Source organism: Lygodium microphyllum, chromosome 14 (assembly GCF_053477565.2).
Source record: "Lygodium microphyllum isolate KBCC chromosome 14, Lygodium_microphyllum_v1.1.10, whole genome shotgun sequence".
NCBI classification, from domain to species: Eukaryota; Viridiplantae; Streptophyta; class Polypodiopsida; order Schizaeales; family Lygodiaceae; genus Lygodium; species Lygodium microphyllum.
In genome coordinates, this window is record NC_141148.1 from 99,019,234 (window position 1) to 99,026,726 (window position 7,493).

Consider the following 7,493-nt stretch of genomic DNA (forward strand, 5'->3'; position numbering starts at 1 on the left):
TGATCTTCAATTGAAGGTTGAAAAATTGGACGAAAAAGGACAAGGAAAGGGGACGAGCAACAGCCCCTAAGCCTCGAAAAAAATGTATGTGGTGTGACAATTTGCAACACAAGAGAAAGGATTGTGCTGCCTATTAGGAGGCCTTGGCATGACAGCTTATCTTTTGGAAAGATGGTAAGATCCATGCACAAGAAACGAGATTACCTCTTGCTTTGAATTTTGGAAAGGGAGGTATGCAAAAGTTCTTGGCTGTCCGAAATGCTTACGCGGCAGTATATGCTTCTACTTTTGGTCTACAGTTGGATAGAATGCGTGTCCAAGTGATGGTTGGTCCAAAGGCTGAAATATGGACACATACTTTACATGCAGCTGAAAAGAGAAAGGTCACTAATAGTGAAATGTCTCATGCAGGGCAAGACATTCCTAGCATAACTGGTTGGGAATCACCAGTAGATGCATATTCAGTGTATGCATATTTAGCAAAGGTACAAAACACAGATATACTTGTGGAAGAAAAATGAAAAAGAGATGAAGATATTGCAGGGACATCTAAAAGAATGACAAGAAGAAGTGTGGATCAGCCTAAAGCTGCAAATCAGCCACCTCCCGAGCATGTTATGGAAGAGGTCAGTCAGGAGCAAAAACAATATAACAAACAAGAGGGCAAAAAGAAGGGCAAGCAACCAGGATATAAGTTGCAATCTAACATTGAGACAGCCATAGATCTTAAGAAGGTTCTTGAAGAACGGATCTTAAACAATTGGGTGGAATTTACCTTGGAGAAGTGCTTGGCATTGCCAAGCGATAATTTAATGATGAGATCATTGACATAATTAAAAGGAAGCATCAGTTTCTTGGTGATGCCACTAGTGCATTGTTGCAATTTGAAGAGAAAACTGGTTTGTTGGGTATTCAGGCTGAACATGAGCATGAAGTAAGTACAGGATTGTCTATGCAGGATGCTGCTAATCAATGGACAGCATGTGGAAAAGAGAAGAAAGTGGCTAAAAATGCATTGTCTTGTAGCAATATGCATGGTGGAGTAAGGCAGATGCAACAATATGGAGAAGAGACTCTAGGATTTATTCCTCGAAGTCACTATACAAGAAATCATTGGGCTAGAGCTATCACTGAAACGGTAGTGAAAATAGGGGAATGTGAAACTCCTTGTGTTGCTTTACTTGACCATGGGTCTGAGATAAATGTCGTTGAGCGGGGATTGTATGAAAATGGTGCATGGCCTGTAGACACTAATCATGGTTGGCGAATGAGGACTGCAAATAAATCTTCACAGGAGCTCTATGCTGCATGTCCTAATGTAAAAGTGACGATTGGTGATATACACGAAGAGCAACACTTCTTTGTGCAAGATAATTCCTCATATGCAGTGATTTTGGGACAGCCCTATATTATAGGTGTGCATATGGAAACAAAGGTGCTTGATGATGGTTCTACTTATGCAAGAGTCAAAAGCAAGAATGGGAGAAAAACAGACCAATTTCTTACTGTTTGTGTTAATCATCCTAGAAATTGGGATACGCTTCGAGAGTCTCCTTTGGTTCCAAATGCAAGGGAATTCAAAGACTTGGATTTTCATTAAGCACTGCTATAATGTGAGGCTACAGTAGTGCTGTTCAGTGGGTGTACTCACCTCTTGATGAAATGAAGCATGTATTTACTATTGGTAATTCTCAGTTTACAACAAACAGTTCATGTTGGTTTAAGCCTATGGAAGCTATGTGTAGGGCTAAATGCATATCTATGAAATGGGCTACTAAGAAACTGAGAGCATTGGGGTTGTTAGCTGAAAATGATGGCATTTCAAGCATCTTTTATGGGCTGATTATTACTGACACTATGGCTGAAACTTCAGCAACTATACATGTAAAAAATGAGGCTGAAAACAGAGTGTTGTCAGTATGTTCTTTGGATATGTATGATGTTATAGCATTATTTACTTAGCAAGAAGGATTACAATGGGTTAAAGAACTTGTGGAGACAAAGTATAAGACAATTGACAAAAAGGTGAAACCAATTGCTTTGCCACTTCCACCAGAGAGTGAGGGTATGTATGAAAAAGTGTCAAGGTAGCCAAGCTTACGGGATCCTAAAGATATAGGTCATCAGTTCACATCTGAAACATTACAGGAATTGAAAGTTGGTGCAGAAGGGTTTCTTTTGCCTGCTGCTGAGAGAGATTGTTTTATGCCGATGTTGGCTAGACATGGAAAGGCATTTACATTTTAGCCAAGTGAAATAGGTTGTGTGGATCCAAATGTTGTCTCTCCTATGGTCATATTTACGGTGCCACATGTACCACGGAACTTGAGGCCTATTTCAGTGCCTAAAGCTTACTTGCCAAAGCTGATGGATTTACTAAATGAAAAGATTCGCATGAAGATCTTGGAGCCTTCTTCAGCACCGTACTCAAATCGTTGGTTTACTATGCCCAAAAAGAATGGGGCTTTGAGATTTATTCAAGACATGCAACCGGTCAATAAAGTGACCATAAGAAATGTGGGTGCAAGTCCTATGGTTGATGAATTTGCGGAGGCTTTTGCAGGCAGAGCGATCTATTCTTTGGGTGATTTTTACTCGGGTTATGATCAGTTTCAGCTTGCAATTGAAAGCAGGGATATCACAACCATGAAGACTCATTTGGAACTAGTATGGATGTGTACTCCCCCACAGGGTGCAACAAACTCAATGGCACACATGACAAATGCTATGAATAGGGTACTCAGGGATTTTATAACACAATTGACTATGCCCTTCTTGGATGATGTTCTAATCAAAAGGTGTGCAGTGGATGAAAAGAATGAAGAGATGGATGCTCATGGATGCAAACAGTTTGTTGCAAACCATATTGTGGATTGTGAGAGGATTTTGACACGTCTAGAAGAGGTGCATTTAACTCTTTCTAGACAAAAGTTTGTCTTACTGGGAGGAGCTGGCAACAAAGGTACATTTTGGACCATGCTCCCTCTCCCATTAGGGTTAGTCATAGGCATCCCTTGACTTCCATTTGTCAATGGTAAATTGCCTCTAGGTACTAGACCCGCATTAAGATTTATTCGAGAGGAGTAGGCCGTTTGTAATCGTGTCTCTACTTTTTCTGCCCACGTGATGGCGGTATCTATATCAGCCAAAGCCACAGGGAGGGTGCTTCAGAACTATACCCTAGAAGGACCAACAAAAGGTTCAATTGATTTGGACTATGGGGTGTCGCCACCTTTTCCACAACTAGCTTCCTATCCAAGGGGTGTTTGCCACCTTCTCTTGGAGTGAGGCCTATTATAGAAGGAAATTTCTTAACATGTAGCCGATGCTCTTTATCAACTTCTAAGGAAAGGTCAGAAATTTCATTGGGAAAGGAAGCATCAGAAAGCAATGAAGAAATTGAAGCAACTCTTAAAATCTGCTCCTACATTGAGAAAGGCTGACTATTCACATGGAAAGCCTATCATTATTACTGTTGATACAAGCCCAATCGGGATTGGATGGGCAATTGGGCAAGATGATGAGGAAGGACAAAGATATGCAATTCGCTTTGGTACTAAAGTATTGACTAAATGACAAAGAAGATATCCACAAGTTAAAAGAGAATTATGGGGAATTGTGACAGCCCTTAAATGTGATAAGGAGTATTTTATGGGTGCTCATGTAGTCATTGAGACCGATTGTTTGCCAGTATTGGGTATGATTACTAGTTGTGCTACTCCGGGCATTGCTATGCTCCAGTGGATTGCATACATCAAATATTTGAGCCTTGAATTTCAGCATGTCGTGATGTTATGAGGACACACTGTGAAAAAGTATGGAATGCATCATCATCCAAATTCTTTATTGATCTAGAGAGTCAATATGATCTGAGCCATTAGTACTAGTGTGAGTTGCATGGATTATCTAAAAATACTAGATTTTTGGATAATTTTAGCCTATTTTTTATATTATTTATTGTAAAAATCCGAAAAAGTTATAAAAAAGCTTCTAGATTAGAATGACATGCAAAAAGCTAGTTGCTTTTTCAGCCAATCAGGGGATTTTCACAAGAGGGACAGATTGACAAAATCACGCTCGTTGTGATCGCTGAAAACAGGCAGAAAACTGTAGATTGAACTAAAAGTAGAAGAAGGAGTGATCTGGGAGATCCATGACCAAGCGTCCTGCGGTTTTACCCCCCTTTCAGAGCCAATGGAGCCATCTGATTTGAGTTCCGAGGAGCAGAGAAGGAGCTGTAATTTTTATGTACGTTTTGTTCTATGAAGAAGCTCCAGGAGATCTAATGCCTGGAGATTGCTTCTGAGTAGTGCGAAGATTCCAAGTTATTTCAATACATATTGATTCAATTCATTATGCTTTGTCTTTGTAGTGTTTACCACTTGGGTATTCTCTATCTTCTCTTCCATCTCCTATCTCTACTTCCTTCTACTTTTAATCCTCGATGGATTCGACCTTTCGATAAAAACCCCTCCGACAGCGCGCCCAACAAAAATTATAATTACTTCTTGAATATACGCTATCGCCTAGTGCTTCCCAACACCACCACCACCTGCTCTATACATCAATTAAAGCAACAATTTTTAGAAAATAATAAAATTAAACCGACAAAAGTGGATACCTAGCAGTCTTCAGCTACAAAATAAATAAATAGGTTAGAACTATATCTTAACCTTATTTTGATATGAGTGCACACTCTAAACTCATAAACGTCCATTAATTTAAATATGTATTTTGCGGAATCACCCACTATGGAATCACCCACTTACACATTAAATTAATGCGACACCCGAAAAGGATAGACGTCCTCATCAACTTTTTGCACAAAGAATCCACCTTGTGTACGAGCCCCGGCAAATAAATATAGTTTTACGGAATCCACCATGGAATATGCCTCCTGGCATCATAAGCAACAATAAACCTCAAGTGAAAGGACAATCAAAAAGTATTAAGGCTAAGCTATCAATCCAAGAAGGAATAAGAAAGATCGCACTGAAAATCCCTATCAGGAGAACCTAGTCCACCATAGAAGAAAATAGAGAACTGCTGAGGGTGGAAGAAGAATCTAGGAGGCTTGAAGAGGAGCGCAAGAAGAAACAAGAGGAAGAAGAAGAAAGACTGAGATAAGAAGAGGAGGAGCAAATAGCATTAGCTATTAAAATATTAGTAGAGCAACCCTACTAACCACAAGAATTGGCTATGATGAGTCCCCCCATGGGAGGACATGCCAAGCATGTGTAGCAACAGAAGAGGCAGGACAAAGACCAGTGTGGCAGAAGGCAAGGGTCAGGCCCCTCTACACACAATCCCACCGATCATGGTCACCCTAACAATCACCTCAATGCAATCCCATCAATCATGGTCACCCTAACAATCACCTCCACGCAATCCCTCTACATGTAATCCCACCAGTCATGGTCACCCCAATAATCACCTCAATGCAAAGGACCATCGAAGGAGCAGTCAATGAAAGCAATATCATCGCTTAGGTACAATACTTAGTGAGCAAAGTGCAAGAACTTGTGTATGCACCATGTGAAGGAGGCCCCCTTGTAGGAACTAAAAGGCTAGTAGTAACTAATGTCGAATCATGCCAAGGGCCAAAGGTAGCCCACTTAGAAGTATCAACCACTTTGATGCCATCAACCATGTGCAACACAGAAGAATACAACAAGTTGGTAAAAGAACTTCAAAGCCAACTCGATAAGATGAATAAAGAGAAAAAGGCCGTTCTTACAGAGTTAAAAGAAGAAAGGAATGCATTTACAACCTGTAGGGTAGAAAAAACAGGGGTAATGACCATCATAAACATGGAGATGATTGCATTAAAAGAGGTCTTAAAGGTAAGGCAAGGTGAAAAAGCCTAAAATATATGTACGATAAAGAAAGAGACAACCGTATGGCTCTAAAGGAAATGTGTGCCTTCAACTCTAAGGAAAATAGATGCCTAGAGAGTTGGAAATTGAGGAGTTGAAGAGGCAAACAGAGGGGACAAGAAAAGCATTGCATGTAACAAAAATACAAAAAGATGAAAAGGCCACAAAGAAGTTAGTAGAGCTGCATAACCAACTTCAAGAAGCTCTCTATGAATAGAAAATCCTAAAGGAGCAATTAAAGCACCAAAACAACCAGAAAAAAGAACAAATGCATGTATTATGGCAAGAGCAGGAGCAGGTAATTGCCACTCTAACCCAACACCAGAATCAAGGTTTGGAGCATATGAAAGAGAAGGCAAAAGAATAGATAGACAAGACTAAGGACAGAATCAAAGACTTAGTTTACTAACTAATCCATTCAGAGAGTGAACGCCTCATGGCAAAGAGCAAAGCTGCAGCCATAAAGATGGGGATATTGGAGCAACAAAGAGCTTTTTTTAACACAGTGCTAAATGTAACACAATCAAGAGAAGAAGAAACCCTTGAGGAAGTCATGATACCAAGAGGCATATTACACGGTGGATTCCGTGAGGTTTTACGGTGGATTCCATGAGATTTTATTACCGGAGCTCATACACAAAGTGGATTCTTTGTGCAAGAAGTCGATGGGGATGCCTATCCTTTTCGGGCGTTTTGTTAATTTTATGTGTACATGGGTGATTCCATAGCGGGTGATTTCGCAAAATACATATTTAATTAATAAACGTTTATGAGTTTAGAGTGCGCACTCGTGATAAATTAAGGTTAGGATTGATTTCTAACCAATTTATTTATGTAGCTAAAGACTGCTAGGTATTCACTTTTGTCAGTTTAATTGTATTATTTTACTAACGATTGTGAATGCTTCAGTTGATGTGTAGAGATAGCAGCAGTGGCAGTGGGAAGCATTGGAGGATAGCGTGTATTCAAGTTATCGTCAATATTTTGATGGGTGCATACCTTAGGCATGGCGCCTATATTTTGTCGTGCTTATTTATCAAAGCGTTTGATATTTATTTATTATTTTTGTATGCACATGGACGCACGATTTAGATATTTGTATTGGACATTGTATTTGGGTACGCCTGACTTCTTGGGCACCCATTAGCTTTAATTCTTTATTGGCACAAAAGCAAACTCAAAAGCTAAAGCGTGCTATTTTGTAATTTGGGCTATTATTTAAGCTTGAAGATGATTAATATATGGAATACATGCTTTGTGGAGCGCTCACACAAGGCATGGGGGGAGATTGCACCCAATTGGTCTCTTGTTCATGTCGTCCAAGCTTTCTACATTGATTTGTGTGCAAAAAGTAGAGTTCTTTTGTTCTTGGGGACCTTCTGACGCTCACTATGCGCGCTTACGGTATTCGATATGTGCATTAGTGGTATCAGAGCGAAGCTAAGATCGAGAGCTTCCAATCACTTACCATCTTGCGCGAAGGCGGAGCTCCTGGAATGATTGAGCTCTACAGTCAGTTTCGTCGCGAACGATCGATACTAGTGTATTTTTGGGGGTCAAGAACCCCCATCTGCACCCTCTGATCGCGAAGGACCGGCCTGTGGAGGCGGAGGACCA